This window comes from Cupressus sempervirens, chromosome 4 (assembly GCF_028749045.1).
Source record: "Cupressus sempervirens isolate cs-2001-9-10 chromosome 4, ASM2874904v1, whole genome shotgun sequence".
Taxonomy (NCBI): domain Eukaryota; kingdom Viridiplantae; phylum Streptophyta; class Pinopsida; order Cupressales; family Cupressaceae; genus Cupressus; species Cupressus sempervirens.
The window spans coordinates 226,881,488-226,903,833 of record NC_143121.1 but is presented as its reverse complement, the minus strand read 5'-3'; the positions used below and the strand labels follow the sequence as shown (position 1 = coordinate 226,903,833).

At 33.8% G+C, this 22,346-nt stretch overlaps 1 protein-coding gene across 1 annotated transcript in view; it reads left to right on the top strand.

Annotated features, from left to right (window-relative positions):
• The first annotated feature begins 340 nt into the window (after window positions 1–340).
• The window catches only part of LOC149560819 (putative UPF0481 protein At3g02645), a 103,208-nt gene continuing 81,202 nt past the window's right edge, over window positions 341–22,346 (top strand). Inside the window, exons 1-2 of the mRNA XM_089823674.1 lie at window positions 341–473; window positions 1,039–1,113. The gene's annotated coding sequence lies outside the window, so the exon portion shown is untranslated. The remainder of the gene's footprint in view (window positions 474–1,038; window positions 1,114–22,346) is intronic.

The window sequence follows — 22,346 nt, the reverse complement described above, 5'->3', positions numbered from 1 at the left end:
AAGATTTACCTGGGTAAATTTTTAGTTCTACATACTTAAATCCTGATAGCAATATCACAATTTAACCATTTGTGAAAATTATCTCGGACTTAATATTTTTTATATTTTTTATTTAATGAAAAATTGTTATCTTATGTCACTATTGAATGATATTTAAAAGAAATAATATAATTGATAACAAGTATCTAGGAAAAAGAACGCCAAAAGTTCTGGAATGTCGGTATTCTATTTTTGTTTAATCATTGAAGTTTTATTCCGTGCGTTGATGGTTTCATACAGTAATCGCTAAAAACTATTATTTATTTACTTATGCGTTCCATGTGCAAACTGTGAGAGTTTGGGTAAGAAGAAAACTTTAACAGAGCAGATTATGTTTTAGCCATTTGATCTATTTATTCATTGGTGTCATTGATACAGCTTTATGTTCATCCAGGTCTCTGAGTCGTCAAAGCTTCAATTTGTCATATTTTCTGGTAAGTTTTACGTCAAAGTAAACTATGGAATGCATACAACTTCTATCGCTTTATCAAAACTGCTTTTCAGCGGCTACAACTGTGTTTATTTTCTTATTTTCCATAATTTTTATGCAGAGTGAGCCTCTAGTTTTTATAACAATCTGCTTTCAGTGAATCTATGATCAAAGTAGTCTACTTGTTTATTTATTTTGCAGGTTTTATATAAAATTTTTAGTTGATTGATTATTTTATCTTTCATCCGAATCTTGCGTCAATGAGACTTGATCTCCTTCATACTTGTTTAAACTTAACTAGACCAAAAATCCATGAATATAACTATTTACATCAATAAAACAGATTCTTATATGGACATTGAAGTTTTTAGCAATTGAAGTTTTTAACAATAGCATGTCCTAAACTTCATAAACGATGAAAATTTCCCACACAGGCAAAAAGAAGGCAACTTATTTTCTATTGAAATTTATAGCGCCCAAAGAAAAATACAAATTCATATGGTGTTTTTGTGTTAGCACTGAATGAATCTCTTATTTTGTAATGCTGACTGTGTTTCCAACGGCTGCAGGGACAACAGCGGCGGGATTTCGATCAGAAGATCTCTTCAAAGACGAAAATCCTTGCTCTGTTTTGCGTTCTTCAGGTTAGTTTTTCTAAATCCTTCCGGATATAAACTGTTTGTATAGTTGTATGTAAACTGAACCGCAGTTTGTTTGTTTTAGTTTCAATCCAAATGAGAAGTTGGAGTCTGATTATAATGTATGATTCGTTTTCAAATATTATATCAAAACTTACATTTTAAAAATTATCAATGTCTGTATATAATTTAATAAGGTCTATTTTTCAGATCTTAAAAGAATTCAAATATGTGAAGGGGCAGTAATATATTAATAAAATATAACCATGTACAATTATCCATCTCATTTCATTTTGTAATTTCTTTGGATATTTTGTTTAAAAATGTGTTAATGTGACATCATATTTGATAGCTTGAGCATTAAACATTAATTATAAATGAGAACATACCAAAATACTGATTCTAGATAATTTTTTAAAATTTAAAACTTTCATAAAAGAATTTTAAAATTCTAAAGTGTTCAACAAATATATTCAACTTTAATTTTACATTTTATTACAATTGTTTGTCACTTTTTGAGATACCTTCTTTTTAATACTTAATTCTATCTTCTCCTCTATCACTATCTAAAATACAAGAAATAATCATGCTCCCCTATTAAATCATCCCCCTAATTATTATTTAAAATACAAAAGAAACAAAAAATATAACACTTTAGAGTTTGGGTTTACAAATACAAGTAAATATGTTGAATTTTGATATATATTCTGGCACAAAAATCTCATATTGTCATGTCCAAACTTGTGGATTAATGTAATAATCTATATATAATATTTATTAACAAGGAAAAATAGTCCTAATTCTTACAAGACAATGTTGCATTTAATTTTTTTTGTGTGTGGTCCTCAACTACTATTTATAGCCTTAATGGTGTCTACTATCACCCTTCTCTATAGAAGAAAATCGTGAGAAATGCTAAAAGGTAGAGTCATTGTGTGCTTCTATTAATGCAAGATCTATATAAAAGGGGGTATTCAAGTTGTCTTAAGATAATGCATTAGTGTATGTGATATTACAAATCATGGATCTAATCTATGAAAGTAAGTACAAGAGAAAAGAAGTGAGAACAAGTGTACCTCAAAATGAAATAGGAGGAATGATACTTTGAAGCCATATTTTACTTTCAATGGAATGTTGAAATTAGCTTCAACTTAAAATCTAAGAAATTGAGACCTATAATTTCAAGTTTTATAAATTTCACAAAAAAATGCAAAGAACAAGTCTGTTTTTTAGGGACAAGTTGAAACTTTGAGTCATTCCCAATAGTTTGGATTTGGTTGAATTTTTTCAAGGAAATGTGACAACACAATAACTCCTCAATTCTAGATCTACAATTCTACCACTTGTTCATAATATAGAAAATTGGGGATGAATGTAATGTCCACCTAGAATCTTAAAAAATAGTCATTAAACATAAGAAAATATTTTTTATACATTAAATAAAGCTTATAAACATTCATATATCATACATGCGAAGAGAAAGTTCAAGGCTTAACCAACTATCCAAAGTTTCTCAACTCTACCATTACTATAAAATGAGTCCGTTTCACATCTAGGTAATTAACATACAAGGTTCATTCACTTATTTATAATTTCTCTTGATACAATGTTTATTTTAATGCCCAAGTACATGTTACTAGATGATTTGATATTCAATTTTTTCTTTACATTAAAACACAAGATATCAAGACAACTTTTGTAACTATCTTGCGATTGGTCAATAGTCAATCTATTCCAAATTGGAAAGGTGTAACTCTAAATGTGTATCCAAATAAATAATTTGCAAACTTTGAACGTGTCCAAATTTTCTCACTATCCAAAATATGATAATCTTAAATCAGTATAATATGATAGAACCCCCTTCTAGGTACAATGAAATGAATAATATTGACAAGATAGTTCATAAACAATAGTATAATTAAATTTCTTCTAGGTGTAATGGAATTCTTTCATCATATGATACAAGGAATTTTGAGACATGGAAATAAGTAAGACTACAAAATGTAAATTTAATCTCGACATTGGGGAGTACTAGATATGCAAGAATCAAGGAGATAAGTGCTCAATCACACCTCAAATAGCACTAAAATAATTAATAATTTAAATTATCTAGCTAAGAATATATAGGACAAAATTAATACAAGATAGATATGTACCAAGAGTGCAAGTACAAAACCAAATTGAAGAGGATGAGAGAGAGAGAGAGAGAGAGGGGATGAAGGGGGCATAAATCAATAAGCTATTGAATCTAGAATATATACATCCTTGTTCTTCAATCACTAATGATGATTTAGGTAGGAACACCACTCAACGATGTGGAACTTAGCCCACCCTGATATTCTTATTGATACAGTAACCTAAATATAGTCACAAAGGACAAAGACATCTAAGGCTTACACACATGCCAAACAATATATGATATAAGTACATAATGATCATCAATACAAAGCAATACATCATGTCACTATCCTAAATACACTATGGGATAACCATGTAGGAATTCTAGTGGAGTGTTATTAATTGTCTTTTAGTATCCCAAATAGCATCAAGTTTTCATTAATGGTCCCTAATGTGGCTAGACATCACACCTTTCTTCCAACTCCCTTTGGATGGCAGTTGTTCAATATAATTTTTTAAAAAATTAACTTTGATTACCTATGTATTCAATTTTTCAAAAACTGATTAAACCTCTTGACATGACCTTGTCGACCAATTTTGTGCTATAGTAACCATGAGAAGAAACTCCACATATCTACCTTACTTACCTTTCTTATCATATGATAAGTTCTATTTACAATGCAAATCCCCAGACCAACCATGAAATGAATAATCACTTAAATGGCCTAAATCCAAGAGTGTCTTGCAAAAGTCTTCCATATGCATGTGTATCTTTTGTGGTTGGCCACAAAAAAATCCACCTAACAAAATGATAGGACTAAGACGAGGGTCATATTTGAAAATGCTAGAAAAAGAATCAAATATCAAAACTCACTCAACTAATCTTCTTGTTAGGATTGCAGATTTCCCAATGAATCCAAAATCCATAAAGTAAAAGAATAGGATGAATGGAAATACGAATGATATTCCATGCAAGATGAACTAAATATCCCTACTTAAATCTAGTTGGAATGCAAAATTAGGTACAAGGAAAATATCCAAAAACTAAACATCTCAAAATTTGAGGATATAACATGCCCACTTCTAAAATATATTAAGACTACTAGTAATCAAATAAATATCTCATTTAAGGTATACACAAAAATGTAAGACAACAACATTATGAAAACTTTATTTTGAAAATCATAAAACATATAAATAGCACATCCAACCAATCAAGCTATGGAAATGTATGAAAACATAGGTGAACACTAGTTATCAACCCCAAATCATTTATCAAAAAATGTTTTAAAAAAAAAAAGTAAATCAAAAGAAATGCAAGATCACTACATCTCAACAAACACTAAAAATTGGAAAATGCGACACGAAAATATTGAGGTCTTTAAATGTGATGGAAACCTTTGCAATAAAGGAGAATGTCTATGAATCCCACAAGTCTAACCTCATGATGATCTAAGAATCCAATCTCCCACAATCCAAAAATTAATTATTTCTCCCAAAGGGTTCTACAAAAAAATCACCAATTGATATAATAACAAACTGAGAAGTGGGAATTAAAACTCACTTTTGCATCCTATAAACACTCCTATTAAGGTGACTTATAGATTAGACTATTAAATCACATAATAGAATAATTGGCCCATTGAACAAATTATATAAGATAGTTTTAGGTAGTTTAAATTCAACTCTGACAAATTACGGGTAAAATATAATAAACAGAACAAAAAAATGAAGATCTCCGAAAAGAAAAGTACTTAGGATTTATATAAACATTTATTGTGACAATTAGGAAACACTGGATACTTAGATATGTTTATTGGTCTAATTTTATAATGCATTATGAATCTAGATTTACTAATTACTGGACGGTTACTAATAAAAATAATACAAATATATTTCCCATATAGGGAAGACATTGTCTCAACATGAATTATTAAAGTCACCATGTCCTAATGTGACTACCACATATATAGGTACACATTGAGATCATGTAGTCAAGGTGAATATACCTAGTATCTACTACGTAAAAAACATATATAAAATGTGAAGTACAAATAGACAAATACTTATGTGAAGGAGAATGAGAGATAATGGAGATCTCACAAGTGAGTGGCTATGCCTTTGGTTCCACCTCATACTAACAGCAACAAGAAACATCACATTGAAGTGATGTAATACACAATAACAACATAATAATCATACAAAAAATTATTTAAATTAATTATTTTAATAATAATTATTAATAATCTAATAATATATGTACTAAAGGTAAAAGACATACTTCTATTACATAAAAGCACACTAGAAATGAATCTCATAATACTCATCTAATTAAATACAGACCATATTAGTCCAAGTCAAATTAAAATATAAACTAAATATCATCATAAATCATAATTTCACATCAATGGCATCATCATGAAAATATCCTCAAACTTAATAGCAAATTCATCTAACATTATTAGCTATGATATTAGTAATCAAAATAATTTACAATCATTCAAGCATTTGAATGTGCAAATAAACATTTAGTCATAAACAAAGTGTCTCCTAGGTCAAAATAACCATAGAACAAAATGAAAACACAAGAGGATCTATATCTCCCCTACTATTCAAGTAGACTAATTTATGAAATCCTACTAAAATATATGGGTACAAATATCTCAACCATGTGACATTCTCCCATGCAACTAATGTCTCATAGATTGGGTTTCATTAGACACTTGCCTACTTCATGTTGAGATCTTTGATGGTAAAAATTTGATGATAGTGAATATAAATGGAATCCAACTAAATTTTTATTTCCTCTATTTATCATGAATCCCAATAAGGTATATGGGTCACATTAGGAATATAGTGCATTAAAACAAAAGAATAAAAAAAAATCATGCATGCATGATAGGCCAGGTGGAAGCTCCAAATGATAAAAAAAGATGACTAATCCTCTCTAACATGTAAAAAGGATTATCAAAAGATGGTGATAACTTAGAGCCTTTACCATGATGGATGAGGATTTTCCACTGATGAACAAGCTATAAAATACTCATTCACTAGTAGAAAATACATAATAAACATGGCCAAATATCATGCACACATGATAGTCTTGGTGGAAACTCCAAATGATAAGAAATATGATAAATCATAATTAGTGAAAATATATTATATCAAAATAGAAACATGAAAAATATTATGCATGCATGATAGGATAGGTGAAAACTCTTAGTGGTAAGAAATCTGACTAATCTTCTCTAAAATCCAAAAAGGCTTACTAAAACACAATGATAACTTAGAGCATTTCCCATAATGGATGACACTTTACACTTATGAACTCTCAAAAATGCTTGGTCACTAATAGAAAGGTGAATATATATCATTTGGGAATCTATATAACTCTTTTTTTGATCATAGGAAGTAGCCAAATGCCCTCTAATTTGAACAACCTGCTTATCCATAGCCTAAAGCATCTCAGGACCCAACACTACTTGATCCTCCAATCAATATAAACTCAAAGTGGCATGACAAGGTCTATCATACAAGGCCTAAAGTGGTGACATAGAAAGAGAAATGTGGTACCCATTATTATAGGAAAACTTATCTAAGTAAAAATAGTGCTCTCATTTCTCCTGTTGATCCATCATATACATCAGAACCATGTGCTCAAGAACCTGATTCATCTACTTAGTCTATTCATCTATCTCTCGTGATAAGAGGAGCTAAAAGTGTAGAAGTAAGAAGCTAGGTCTCAATTCTACGACAGTCTAGGGATTGAGATCACATTATTTTAAAAAAGAACACCCATTATTAAAAAATGAACACTTGTTTTAGGCTTGGGCGCCCTATCCAAAATTCAAAAACTGGGCACCCATTTAAAAAAAAAATCAGGTGCCTAATTTTTAAAGACTAAGAAATTTGAATTTTTTAAAAATAGGCACTCATTTTTTTAAATAAAAAATAGGCATTCATTTTTTAGAAATCAGGTACCCATTTTTCAAAAATCAGGTACCCATTTTTTACTTTTAAAAACTGGGTGCCCATTTTTAAAAAAAATATTTTTTTTGTCTTTTTTGAGATTTTAAATGTGTTTTAAATTTTGATTTGACTTTTTCAAAATGAGCACTCATTTTTTTAATTTCAAACAACAAGTGCTTGTTTCTTACAACATGGGGAAGGGTTTTTCTCTCCTACCTCAGATTTTGGTTTGGGATAGGCTTGGTGAGACCAAGCCTATGCCTTGACCTCTCAAGATTTTGGTAAGGAATTGACCTGACAAATTGATGCCTTGCCATAATTTTTAGAGGGTGTTCCCAATCAAAAAAAATTACAAAACACAAACCTATTAGAGTTCTCACTGTCCTGATTTCATAAATATAAACTTTATAGTGCTATGATTTTTTTTACTATTTTTGCATTATTTTTTAATCAAAGGCAGTACCTAAATGTAAAATAGTATGGTTTACTAAAACTTTAATAACTTTTTTTGTCACAAGAGTTTTTACCCTTGTCCAAATTTTTACCTAAGCACAACCTTGTGAATCATGGAAACAACCTGCAAGATGTGGGACTTGAACTCTAAGGTTGAGTCTTCTAAGAAGGTTGGCTTCCTTGGCTATCAGGATGCAACTAACTACTCTTGGAGAGGAAAAGGGAGAAGTAATGCATATAAAAAAAACTACCAAACTTAATTTAAAAGCTGATGCACCAAAATAGTATGCGGATCTAATTTGTTTCCAATGAATGCACTAATAGTTAATAGATTTCTCAAACTATACCATTATCTAGATCTTTTTAATCTCTATATCATGGTAAGATAAAGATAACTCCATTAGAGAAGGAATACAATAGATTCACTTAATCTAATCAGTCACCATGTATGACCATGATTATATGATATTTGATTGTCAAACATATTGAACAAGCGAGGCCGTAGGGGTATACACACACTTAGCTGACATAGATTGGATATAGTAGGGAAAATCTCTATTGAGAATAGGCCAAATTTTAGAAAAGCTCCAAGACATCAAAAAGAGAGGCTCTCTAAATTATTTTTAAAAAAAGAGCCACTATGAAAATAGAAAAACCAACTTTTATAGTTCAAGCATAACTCCTTATTGCTTCACAATTTTGCCCATGCATTTAAGATTGTTAAAGAACAATTGGATGAAATCTAGGTGATAGATTGTATCCGATACATTTTTATAGTCATGGAAATAATCAACCTTGACTAAAAGAACCTTGAGTCTGACATCAAATGATGCCCTTAATGCATAGCTCAGTAGATGGATAACCAAGTGATAAGTGTGTGCTCCTTTTGTATTTACTAGGCATGGGAAATGTTGAAATCAATTTGCAAATGATCAAGAAAATGATTCACCATTAAATAGTCATTTTCCTTTCTTTTTCTATTACCACAACAAGTTAGATGTATTGTTCATTCCATACTTTTCTTGCAATTCTATTGGACAAGGACCTTTTCTTTTCCATATTGGATGAGTGAAACATCTTTATCCTAGTCAACCCAAGGTTGTAGGATCCTATGATCATCAACCTATCTTATGGTCAGAGGAATGCTTAATAATCTCTATTATCTTACGATCATTAGCTTTTCATAACATTGGATCTCCCTTGAAGTTTCTTTACAATCCTACGATTGCCACGATTCTACAACAAATCCTTTATCTTCATACCTTCAAAAGAACTCTGCTGCTGCAACTACAATCTTATGAAAGCCACATATCACAAGATCGTAACCCTATTCATCCTATCTTGTGACTACATGCTTCTATTATGTTATGATAGCTACAGATCATAACATTGATGGTCTCAAAAATTGACACCACGATCTTACATTGGATCGTAAGATCATAGCATGGAATATAGTTGTACTATCATAGCTTTGAGCTTTCACCTTTTGTGATCTAGAGAAATGGGGCCCCATCAAACTGACCATGTTAGAGACCAAGAAACAAGAAACAAGAAATAAGATGACCATCTACCACCTCAGCTAGAAATAAGATGACCAAGAAACAAGAAAAAAAGCCCCACCTTGGATGTGCATCACATTGTTGCTTCCTTGTATTGCATAAAGGACTTGCATCTATAAAATATGGGAAAGTGAGAGTCATATATTACCTAAGATTTGATGGTGGGGCACGTTGCGGGGCTAGGGAAATAAATTTAGGAAATAAAGAAATAAAACAAGGTTTTATTTTATTATTTCATATTTCCTTTGGCATTATTTATTATTAAAGGTGGAACATGACTGTTGGGTGGGCTCAAGTATTTAAATTCTATTTTTTGGCGAGAGGGCATTTTTACCAATAATTCTGGTGACTCAGAGGGGATACAAGCTTGCTATGCATATACCCAGTGACCTTAAGCATCTATTAGGCTATAGAGCCATAAAAATCATGAAGATCCACCCAACAAAACCCTTTAATCACAGAAAACATGTCTAGGAACCTTAAAACTACCTCTTTGCAACTAAAACCAGGAACCAAAAGACTTTGCAAAAAAAAAACACATGTGCTCGTGCACTTCTTGGAAAGTGGGAACAAATGGGAAACAAGTTACTCCAACTATGTACAATAAAATATCATTCTATCTCAAAAATAGGGTTTGAGATATATCCCATGAACTAGAATGGGCAGAATTTCACCATCAAGCCTACTTGGAACTAACAACCACATAGGGACCACTCCATAATGTATCAAATTTTGAGTGCCTCCTTAGTTTTTCCCTATCTGTAACCCATTTGAGAACAAGATCCCCTTCCTTGAAAACCTTAGGTTTGTCTTTTTGTCAAAAGACCTTTTTATCTACTCCTGTTGTGTCTTCAGGGTTTACATAGCTTGCTACCTCTTTTCCTCTAATTCAATTAGTTCTGCCAATCTGATTGTTATGGGGTCAAATTCTTCTAGCTCCAATTGATGAGCTAACTAAAGAGAGGGGAACTCCAATGAGATGTGAAGCTTGGCTTCTTTTCTATATACTAGCATGAATGGAGAGTTCCCAATGGTCCTCTTAGTTATACTTCTATCAGCCCAAAGGGCTATCATTATCTTGACATGCCAACACCTTTGATTATCTTCAATTGTCCTCTTCATTATTTTGATGAGATTCTTGTTAGATAACTCATCCAATCAATTTCCCTAAGAATAGTAGTTTGAGGATTTTCTCAAGTAGATATTATGGTCAACTACCCATGCACAAATCTAAGCTCCTATAAAATATTTTACATTATTTGAAATAATAGTTGAAAGGACACCAAATTTGGTTATAATTCCATTAAGTAAATTAACCATAGAAGCCTTTGTTGCATACTTTAGAGCCACTTCTTCTATCCATAGATAGTGAAATAATCTATGGCTATTAGGATCCACTTATGACCAATACTAGAGGGTGGGTTTATTGGACAAATAAAATCCAAACCTCATTAAGTAAAAGGTTGATCAACCTAAATGAGATGAAAAGGAAAGGAAACCAATCTTTTCTTCCTAGAAAAGAAAGCACATTTCTCACATTTCAATGGACACCGTTAAGATTATGATGAAAATCTTTTAGCAACTTTTTGCCTTGATTAGTTTGGATGCATCTTAATAGGATTCCATAATATTTCTTGAATAATATTCCAACCAAAAAGATGTAGGGAATAGATTGTAACCTAAATTTTCTCCTTTTTCTTTTATTTAAATCTTGAGGGTACCTTACTTCTAGCAAGAAGACTGTCATGTCCTACAACCAATCAAAGAAATCCTCATTACTTACTAGTTGCTCACCTTGAATCAAAAGGATATCCTCCTTGGGTATCTCAAAAGATTAACTCTTATCAGCTTGGTGATCTTGGTATCAATATCATATTACATGACCTTAGTAATCCATCCAGCCTATTTTTCATTAATATCTTTGTTCAAGAGGAAGTCCTTCACAGTTGCATGTGGAACTAAAAGCTAGATTTTGTTATGAGATAAGAGATGCCTGAATTTTTTGAGAGCTCTTACAATAGCCAGGACCTGCTTCTGTATATAACTATATATATCTTCATAATCATCGAGTCATTCATTGAAAAAAGCAATGGGTTGTTCCAAGTTTTCTTCATTCAATTGTGTCAAAGTTGTTGATATGCTCGATTCTTCTCCAAAGGAGTAAAGGATGAAATCTTTTTCAAACTTAGGGTTAACAAGAGTGGGGGCTATGGCAATTGATTTCTTTATTTCTTCAAAAATAGCTTTCCCCTCCTTAGTCTAGGTGAAGGCTAAATTCTTTTTTAGGTTGTAAGGGCTTTGACCATAGTAGCAAGGTTTGGAATGAATCTTGTTACAAAATTAATCCCACTGAGGAAACTTTGCAACCCTTTCTTATGTGTAGGAAGTAGGTGAGCAAGAATTGCTTCTACCCCCTTTGGATCTATCCTCAATCCATCTCTTGATAGAATATGTCCTAGGAGCTTTCCCTTCTTAGTGGAAAACACATGCACATCTTGGGATTTAGGGAAACATCATATTCTCTACATTTAACAAATGCCTAGCTCAAATGATCAAAGTGATCTATTGTGTGTTCAGAGAAGATAGTTATATCATCAAGATATCTTAACACTAAATACTCCATTACACCTTTGAAATCCATCTCCATTGCCTTATGAAATGTAGCATCTACATTAGTTAGTCCAAATAGCATCTTATAATAGGCATAGGTACCCCATTTAGTGGTAAAGGTTGTCTACTATCAGTTAGATTCCTAAACAAGTACCTGATTATAGCCTTAAAAACCATCCAAGAAAGAAAATATTTTTGAACCACTAACCTTGGATAAGATTTGTTCCATAGAAGGAAGAGGGTGATGGTCTTTAAGAAAAGCCCTATTGAGGTCTCTAAAGTCTATAGATAGTCTTATTTCTCCATTTTTCTTCCTAAAGGAACAAGATTAGCTACCCATGAGGAATTCTTAATAGGAAAAATAATATTAGCCTCTATGAGTTTTGACAACTCTTTTTTCATTAATGACTCAATCCTAGGATTAACTGGCCTTTGTTTTTGTCTAACAGGCTTGGCATCTTGGTTCAAATCTATAGTATGCTAAAATAAGCTTGGGTCAAAACCCTTTAAGTCTTCATACATGCATGCAATGACATCATTAAATTCTTGACATAACTTAATGAAAACTTCTTGTTTAGCTTCAGTACATACCTTTTCCTAAATTGAGAGTCTTTCCATCAACAACAGTGATGGGTGTGTAGTCATCTTTACTTGAAGTCAGATTTGAACCCTTTCTTCTTACCTAATTTAGAATTGAAAATCCCCTCCAAGGTGATGACACCCTTAGGTAATTTTTTAGAGTTTAAATTAATGATTGGTTCCCCATATTGACTTTGGAGTTTGGATTGATTTTTTTACAGATAATTCTACTTCATTTTGCAAAATATTTACAATTTGTACATTAGAATCAAATAGTTTCCAATTTGTGCAATTGTCAAGAACAATAGGTCTTACAACAATCCTAATGTGTTATTCCTTCTCATTAGAAAAATGCTCTAGTATGTCATAGTGGGCACCAATGGCCACAAGCCTATTAGTATGTTTGTTCTTGTTCCTTGGAACACTCTGAATATTGAATGCTTGAAAATCTTCAAGTAGATCTCATACTCTGTGTTTCTATGATTTGAGGATATTGTTCTTCATGATGGACTATTTCTTAACTTGATTTACAATCAACTCACTATCCCCATACACCCTTAAGGGTTTAACAACTCTCTTTCATGCCAATTGTAGGCTTCATACTCTATTATGTTATTTATACAATTGAATTGGAGCCTATAAGAAAAATAATACTTTTCCAATTCAAGAGATATCAACATAATGCCAACCCCTAAACCATTTTTGTTTCTTAAACCATCAAAGAAAAACTCCCACAATCTATTTGTATCCTCTCTTTTTTTCATGAGATTAGGGATAGAAACACCTTCAAATATACAATAGGTCCCAAGACCTGTCTCTTATGCTTCTTGCATTGGATCAAGTTGATAAGCTATGGCCCACTCATCCAAAAGAAAATTAGGGACCTTTGATAATGAAATAGCATGCTCATGGAATGTCTACACTTCTTCCTCCTCTCTAATTGTACAATTTATGTTAATAGGGCTCAAAGTATAAGTCTCTATGTGGTTAAGGGATAAAGGCTCTGACCTTAGGGAATTTTTTGCCCAATATCTTTTCCTAAAGAACATATATGACCAATTTGCCACAATATTGTTAGGAATAAGGTGTCTCAACCTTGTATAATTCCTATTCTTATTATTTATTTTGTAAAATATATTTCTTGCAAATAATGTTGATGTGTCAACATATTGAATTGTGTGTAAGGAGATCATGACCAAAATGGTTATGATGAATTCCTATGACACGTAAGAGCTATGTTAGGAAGATTCAATGACAGGTGAAGACATGTGGCAACTAAGATATTTGAGTACTGTACACTCTACCCCAATAGTGGGGTTCAGGGTTCCTATTTTTTTGGGGTTCCTATTTTCTCAGAGAATGGTAAAACCCTAATACGGTTTACCTTTTGGGAGTAGCCCTAAAGTGAAGCACATGTTATAAGCATTTTTAGGGTTGCAAAGAGATGTGATGCAAAATAGGTGTATTGTTGGTACTGCGAGTAGCTACTAGAGTCTTCTGTTGTTGATGTTGAACTTGCATTGCAAGTGTATTGTAAACTCATGTTGAAGATAATACATTGTGCAAGTTCTGAAGGGGTGGGATTGTTTTACCGAAAGGTTTTTTCCCACCGAAAAATCCTTGTGTTATGTGTTCCTTTCTCTGTCTATTTTCTGTATGCATGGTTGGCTACAATATTTTTGTTTACATGATATTGAATCTGTAAGTGTAGAAGATTTTAATAGGATTTGCATCATACTTTCCTTATGAGATTAGTGTAGGAAGCTTTTTTTGCACCTGAGTTTCCTTACAAGTGGTATCAGAGCTTGATCAACTTTTGATCCTAGTTGTTGGGTAGGGTTTTTTGAGTTAATCTCAAGTTGAGTGGGAGTCTTGTGCAAAGCATCCTGAATCTTATTTGCAGATTGAGATGGTGAGTTCATCATATGGAAGAATGGAGGTGGAGAAATTTAATGGCACTAATTTTGAGTTGTGAAAACTCAAGATGGAAGACATGTTGGAAGATTGTGACCTATGGGAAGTGACTACAAGCGCTACAAGACCAGCAACTATAGCTCAAGTAGATTGGGATATCAAAGACTATAAAGCTAAGGGTCTCATAAGACTTTTTTTAACCGATGCAGTCCTTCTGAATGTTCTAGATGAGAAAATCGTATATAGTTTGTGGGAGAGACTTGGGGCCGTGTATCAGGCCAAATCTTTGGTGAACAAGTTGTTCCTAAGGAAGAAGTTGTATTCTCTATGAATGGAGGAAGGTGGATCCTTAATGGATCATTTAAATGCATTTAATCTGCTAGCTGCACAGTTGACATCAGCTGGTGTCAAGTTAGAGGAGGAGGATTGTTGCTACACACTTTTGTGTTCTTTACCGAATTTATGGGACCATCTTGTGATGGCTCTCAGAAGCACATTAGTCACTTTCAAAATGGATGATGTGGTGTCTTCACTGCTATCAGAGGAGATGCCGAGAAAGGCTTCTGTTTCAGAAAAAGAAGCCCTTGCTGTTCGTGGGAGATCTACAGAAAGAGGAAAGAAAAATGACAATAAGTCTGATAATACAAGTAGATCCAAATCCCGTGGGAAGTCAAAGACTTCCAATAAGTCCAAGGAAAAATGTTGGAACTGTGATAAGACTGGGCACTTCCGTAAAGACTGTAAAGAGCCTAAGAAGAAGAAGAAAGCCTCAGATTCTGGTTCTAAAAAATCTCAAGAAGATGGCGATGCATTCATCGTAGCTTTTGTAGCCCATGCATCTGATGATGTGTGGTTGGTTGACTCGGGTGCATCTTTTCACATGACCTCTCATCAAAACTGGTTCTCAAGATATGGAGAGTTTTATGGTGGAAAGGTGTACTTGGGTGATGATTCTCACCTAAAGATAGTTGGACACAGAAGGGTCACTATCAGATTTCCTAATGGACGAGTAAAGGGAATCAATGGAGTTATGCACATTCCAGGTTTGGCATGAAACCTATTATCTGTAAGTATGCTGAATGATGTAGGTGTGCAAGTTATTTTTTCTAAAGATGTATGTAAGATGATGAGAGGAGCTATGGTGCTTTCTAAGGGTGCTAGGAGAGGTACTTTGTTTCAGCTTGATGCACACATTTCTCAGTGTAATAGTTCTTCTATTTCAAAGAAGAGAGTAGCTATCACTTCATCCCCACCATCTGAACGAGCAGTAAAGAAGACTGTGGTTAGTGGTTTTGATGGTAGTGCAACAAGTGTACCTAAGGGTGAAAACACTTTGGAAGGAAATCTTCCTACAGAAAAGATAATGTTGTGGCATTTGAGATTTGGTCACATTGGTGAGAAGGGTCTTAGAACCCTGAAAAATAAAAATTTTGTTGAGGGGTTAAATGATTGCAATTTCAAGTTCGACTTTTGTGAACACTGCATATATGGTAAACAAAATCGTGTTCATTTTTACTCTAGTTCTCACAAATCTTTTGATGTTTTGGATCTTATTCATTCTGATGTATTTGGTCCTGTAAAAGTTCCTTCAATCTCCAAGTCTGTATTTTTTGTATCTTTCATAGATGATTACAGTAGAAGGACATGGATTTATTTCCTTAAAATTAAGACACAAGTCTTTAGTTGATTCAAGGAATTTAAAGCCCTTGTAGAGAATTAGACTAGTAAGAAGATTAAGTGTGTGAGAACTGACAATGGTGGTGAGTTTTGCTCAGCAGAGTTTGAACAATTCTATAAAGAACAAGGTATCGAGAGGCACAAGACAACTCCTTATACCCTAGAGCAAAATGGAGTTGCAGAGAGAATGAATAGGACACTGATGGAGAAGGCTAGGAGTATGCTTAGTGGAGCTGGTTTAGAACAAAGGTTTTGGGCTAAAGCTGTGGCCACTGCTTGTTATCTAGTTAACAGATCTCCTACATCAGCCCTTGTTGGTAAGACACCCATGGAGGTGTGGTCTAGTAAGAAGCATTCAATTAGACATCTTCATGTTTTTGGTTGTGAATCTTATGCACATGTTGCAAAGGAGAAAAGATCTAAGTTGGAAAAAAAAGTTGTTAAATGTATTTTCATCGAGTACAGTGCTGGTGTGAAAGGATACAAGCTTTGGGATCCTGTGACTAGTAAGGTGTTGTATAGAAAAAATCTTATTTTTAGAGAGCTAAAATCTTCTCCTATTGTGCTACAACCAGATGAAAAAGAAAAGAAAAAAGATGTTTTTCAGTTGCCTCCTACCCCTGAGAAGACTAAATAGAGAGACCATGTTGGGTCTAATGATGAGGAGAGCTCTTGTAGCTCTGATAGTTCAGAAGAAGAGGAAGAACAACCGCAACCTCAGCCCTTGAGAGATCCACAAGAGAAAGAAAACAACCAGAAAGGTTTGGTTATTCTCTATTAGATTCTAGTTGTTCTTTTGCTTTGATTACTAGCACTGATGAGCCTAGATCTATGAAAGAGGCTTTGGGCATGGAAGATGCAGGTTCCTGGATTGAGGCTATGGATGATGAGATGGCTTCATTAGAGAAAAAAAAAACATGGGATCTTGTACCTTTTCCCAAAGGGAGAAAATCTATTGGCTATAAATGGGTGTTCAAGAAGAAATTCTGTGCAGATGGCAGTGTTGAAAGGTACAAAGCTAGATTGGTTGCAAAGGGGTATTCACAGGTAGAGGGAATAGATTATGGTGAAATATTCTCTCCTGTTGCAAAGTTGACATCCATTAGATTTATGTTATCTCTTGCTACATCATATGATTTAGAGATAGAATAGATGGATGTGAAGACAACTTTCCTTCATGGTGATTTGGAGGAAGAGATTTATATGTCACAGCCTGAGCACTACATTGTTAAAGGTAAAGAATACTTAGTTTGCAGATTAAAGAAATCTCTATATGGTTTGAAGCAATCTCCTAGGATGTGGTACCTTAAGTTTGATGCTTTTGTGTTGTCAATTGGATTTGTAAGATCAAAATTAGATCATTGTATTTATTTCATAATTAAAAATGATCACCTTCTTATTGTTGCATTATATGTTGATGATATGTTGTTGTTTGGGAAGGGTAAGGGTATGATTTCTGATTTTAAATCTCAGTTGTCAGCACAGTTTGAAATGAAAGATCTTGGGGCAGCTAGGTACATCTTGGGTATGGAAATTAGTAGAGACAGGTCTAATACAAAACTTTGGTTGAGTCAGAGTAAGTATGTGAAGTCTGTGTTGGACAGGTTCAGCATGGCAGATTGTAGACCACTATGTGTTCCTATTCTTGTGGGAACAAAGTTATCTATAGATGATTGTCCAAAATCTCCTAGTGAAGTGTAGGACATGAGTAGAGTACCTTATGCTAGTGCAGTTGGTAGTCTTATGTATGTTATGGTCTGTACTAGACCAGACATTACCCAAGCAGTGGGAGGCCTGAGTCGATTTATAGCTAATCCTAGACGAATACATTGGGATGCAGTTAAGAAAGTATTCAGATATTTGAGGGGTACATCAGATTACTCCATATGTTATCATGGTAACTCTTTTGGATCTCGCTTTCAGTTTGTATTCATGGGTTTGTGGATTCAGATTGGGTAGGTGATATTGATCGCAGGAGATCAACCAGTTCTTATGTGTTCACTATGTTTGGTGGTGCCAACAGTTGGATGAGCAAGCGACAACTTGTGGTTGCTTTGTCCACTATAGAAGCTTAGTACATGGCTGCTACTCATGCTTGTAAGGAAGCCATTTGGCTTAAGAGATTGTGTTCTGATGTTGGTGTTGATGCAGAATAGATTACTATTTGGTGTGACAGTCAGAGTGCTATTTGCCTTGCAAAGAATCCAACTTTCCATGCCAGAATGAAGGACATTGATGTGCAGTATCACTTTGTGAGAGATATGGTGGAAGATGGAAAGGTAAATTTGGAAAAGGTAGATACTGTGAAGAATGTTGCAGATGCATTAACGAAACCAGTGGGCACTGAGAAGTTCAAATGGTGTTCAAAGTCTATGGGCCTTTCGGCCTATAGCGGCTAGTTCCTATTATGTTCCTGTTGCTCTTACAAGGTGTTCGACAAGTGGGAGAATGTTACGAATAAGGTGTCTCAACCTTGTATAATTCCTATTCTTATTATTTGTTTTGTAAAATGTATTTCTTGCAAATAATGTTGATGTGTCGACATCTTGAATTGTGTGTAAGGAGATCATGACTAAAACGGTTATGACGGATTCCTATGACACGTAAGAGCTATGTTAGGAAGATTCAATGATAGGTGAAGACATGTGGCAACTAAGATATTTGAGTACTATACACTCTACCCCAATAGTGGAAATTTTTTTTGGGTTCCTATTTTCTCAGAGAATGGTAAAACCCTAATACGGTTTACCTTTTGGGAGTAGCCCTAAAGTGAAGCGCATTTTATAAGCATTTTTAGGGTTGCAAAGAGATGCGATGCAAAATAGGTGTATTGTTGGTACTACGAGTAGCTACTGGAGTCTTCTGTTGTTGATGTTGAACTTGCATTGCAAGTGTATTGTAACCTCGTGTTGAAGATAATACATTGTGCAGGTTCTGAAGGGGTGGGGTTGTTTTACTGAAAGGTTTTTCCCCACCGGAAAATCCTTGTGTTATGTGTTCCTTTCTCTATCTATTTTCTGTATGCATGGTTGGTTGCAATATTGTTGTTTACATGATATTGAATCTGTAAGTGTAGAAGATTTTAATAGGATTTGCATCATACTTTTCTTATGAGATTAGTGTAGGAAGCTATTTTTGCACCTGAGTTTCCTTACAAATATGACCCCCTTATCTATGTGGTGAAGTCTCCAGAAAGATAGATAGGAAAATAAGGTTCTACTTCTACTATTGATATATCTTGGGTTATTTGCAGCCAAGACAAGCATGTAATTCCATCTTCATATTTTTTAGGACCCCTATAGTCTTGATAGAGTTATCATCCAACTAAAGGACATCCCTGATCATGGGCTAATACTTGATACCAATGAGATTAGCCACACTTTTGGGCATTACGAAACTACTAGCCCTTGAATCTATTATACAATTGTGGATTAGCTTATCTCCTATGATCAAAGAAACATAAAAAGGAGGAGGTCTAATTTTCTTTCTTTTTTCTCCTCCCTTTATTGGCTATACCAAGCTTGTTTCATTTTCCTCCCTAGGTAGCTAATCCTTGGCTTCTATGCTCTCTAACTCCTTCTACACCAATTCTTTCTACACTGGTATCGTGGAAACAACATCCCACATGGGGATATTTACATTAGTCCTTTTCATTTGATCTACCACATTAAAAGGAGTGTTGATTTCCTTGGTTGAAACTTTGGGGATTGTATGGGTAGGTGGCTGAGGTTGAGTAACTTGAGGTTCAATGAGGTCTTTGTTACTTGTGTTTTGCTTCTACTGAGGAGTAGCATTGGATTGGACATTCATTACTAGCACCCAAAGAAAAAAATTTGAAGTTGAAGCTTGATCGAGTGATAGAGGCACAACATCTTCAACAACTCTCCTTTTACTTATGGTATTATGAGCTATAGCATCACAACTAGCATTACAATGTTCCTCTAGTTGATGGTTCACAAAAGAAAATCATTTTGTTGATGTAAATAAGAAACATTAGTAGGATAACTAACACTATATGGTTTTCCTACTACAAACCCTTGGGTAGTTAATGCCAAATAAGATTCTACCTTTTGGCACATGCATTAGGCATAATAATAGTTGCAAGAAGAGTAAAAATCTTTCTCTTGAGCAAAATTGTTTTGGGGAACCAAGGTTCTATCCTAATTTATATTGGTGGTAGAAGCATGACCATTAGGTCTATTTTGATTATAGGGAACATAATTTGGATTTTGGTTTGGAGGCCTGCTATTTGTAGGGGCTTGATATTTTAGTTGAGGAACCTTATTTGCTTGATCTTTTTGTCTCTCCAAAGTCACCACTTTATTTCTCACCTTTTGAATCACAAAGAAACTATCCTCCAACTTATTATCTTGAATTTGCAACTTCTTTCCAATATCCTGCATCAATGCCTTCAACTCTCCTATCTCACTAGATTATGTGGAAGCTTGAGGGGATAGAGCAAGAGGTTATGATGTGGAGGATGTGGGAATAGGGGCCATTACTAGTTGGTGATTTGGGATATTAGGGAAGAAAGGCATAGGAGGCTTTGGAGATAACTTTCCTCCTTGTATCAATATGTTTTTTCCCCTTATTGCTATTTCATAAGGATCAGGTAAGGTATCTTCTCCCATCATTTAGATTGTAATGGAAATATCACTATTAAAAGCTCTAAGGTAATGCAAGAAGGCATTATGAGGGGTAGGTTTCACTAAAGTAGGTATTCTATCCCATGTCTTTTGAAATCTATAGTTGAAATTAGTCATACATTCATGGGGAGCTCTCTTTATAGTAGCTAGTTGTTCTAAAAGTGACAAATAGTCACTTTTGTCCTCAAAATGTTTGCATAGCCCTACTCCTAACCCATCCCAAACTATTATAGAATCGTGTGATAGACCCATATACCAGTGTAGGAATTTTCCTTTTAAAGATGAAGCTAGGATTCTAACAACCACATCATCTTCTGTAATACCATGGATATTGTAGACATTTGCAACCTCTTGAATGTGTTCTAAGGGAGAGATAGAAGTTTCACTAATAAATTTAGGTATATGTTTAAGTGTAGCTACTTGTATGTCATGTCTTTGAGCTAATAAAAGAGGACTTTCACCATTAAAAGTGGCAAAAGCATGAGATCTAGCCATATAAGCAAGTGGTTTATTAATATGAGATGATGCTTTCTAGGTTGAGATCTAACAATAGGAAGATTGAAAATTGATCTTCTAGGTGTATGGATCTCTTTTGCACTCCTAACTAGTGATAGAGAAAATCTAGTATTTTTTCTTCTAGGATTTGAAAATGAAAGCTCTTGAAGTTGAAATTTACCTCTAGAAGATGCCCTTGTTTTAGCTTTGGGCATGAATCACATCAACTTTAGTCTAGAACTAGATATGAAGGGTGTAGATTCATCACATGCTTTGTGGAAAAGGGCATTTTGAAGACTTGGAATACTAAAAGAAACACTATCTTCTTAGTATCAACTTTAAATTCTTCTCTTTTGACACCAATAGACATAAAATCTTCTAAATATTTTCCCACCAAGAATGCCATAAATTTTTGTCACAAAAGTTCGAACCCTTTTCCAAAGTTTTTACCTACAGAAAACTTTGTGAAACATGGAAACAACCTCCAAGCTATGGGACTTGAACTATGAGTTTGAGTCTCCAGAGAAGGTTGGATTCCTTTGCTATCAGGATGCACTTAACTACTCTTGGAGAGGAAAAGGGAGAAGAAATGCATGTAAACAAAACTACCTATCCTAATTTAGAAGGTGATGCACCAAAATAGTATGTGGATCTACTTATTTTCTAATGATTGCAGTAAAAACTAAATAGATTTCTCAAAATATACCATTATCTACATCTTTTTAATCTCTATATCATGGTAAGCCAAAGATAACTCAATCAAAGAAGGAATATAATAGATTCACTTAATCTAATCTGTCATTGAATATGAACATGATTATATGATATTTTCATTGTTAGACATATTCAACAAGTGAGGCCACAAGAGTATACATACACTTGGCTGATAGAGAATGGATACAATAGAGAAAATCTCTATTGAGCATAGGCCAAATTGCAGAAAAGGTCCAAAAATTTGGAAAGAGAGGGCTCTCCAAGTTTTTATTTTATTTTAAAGAACCTATAAGAAAACAAAAAAAACCTACTTTTATAGTTCAAGCATAACTCCCTATTGCTTCACAATTTTTTTCATGCATTTAAGATTGTCAAAGGATGATTGGATGAAATCTATGTGATAGATTGGATCTAATACACTTTTAGAGTCATGGAAATCATCAACCCTGACTGAAAGAACCCTAACTCTAACATGACACAACACCCTTGTTACACAACTAGGTAG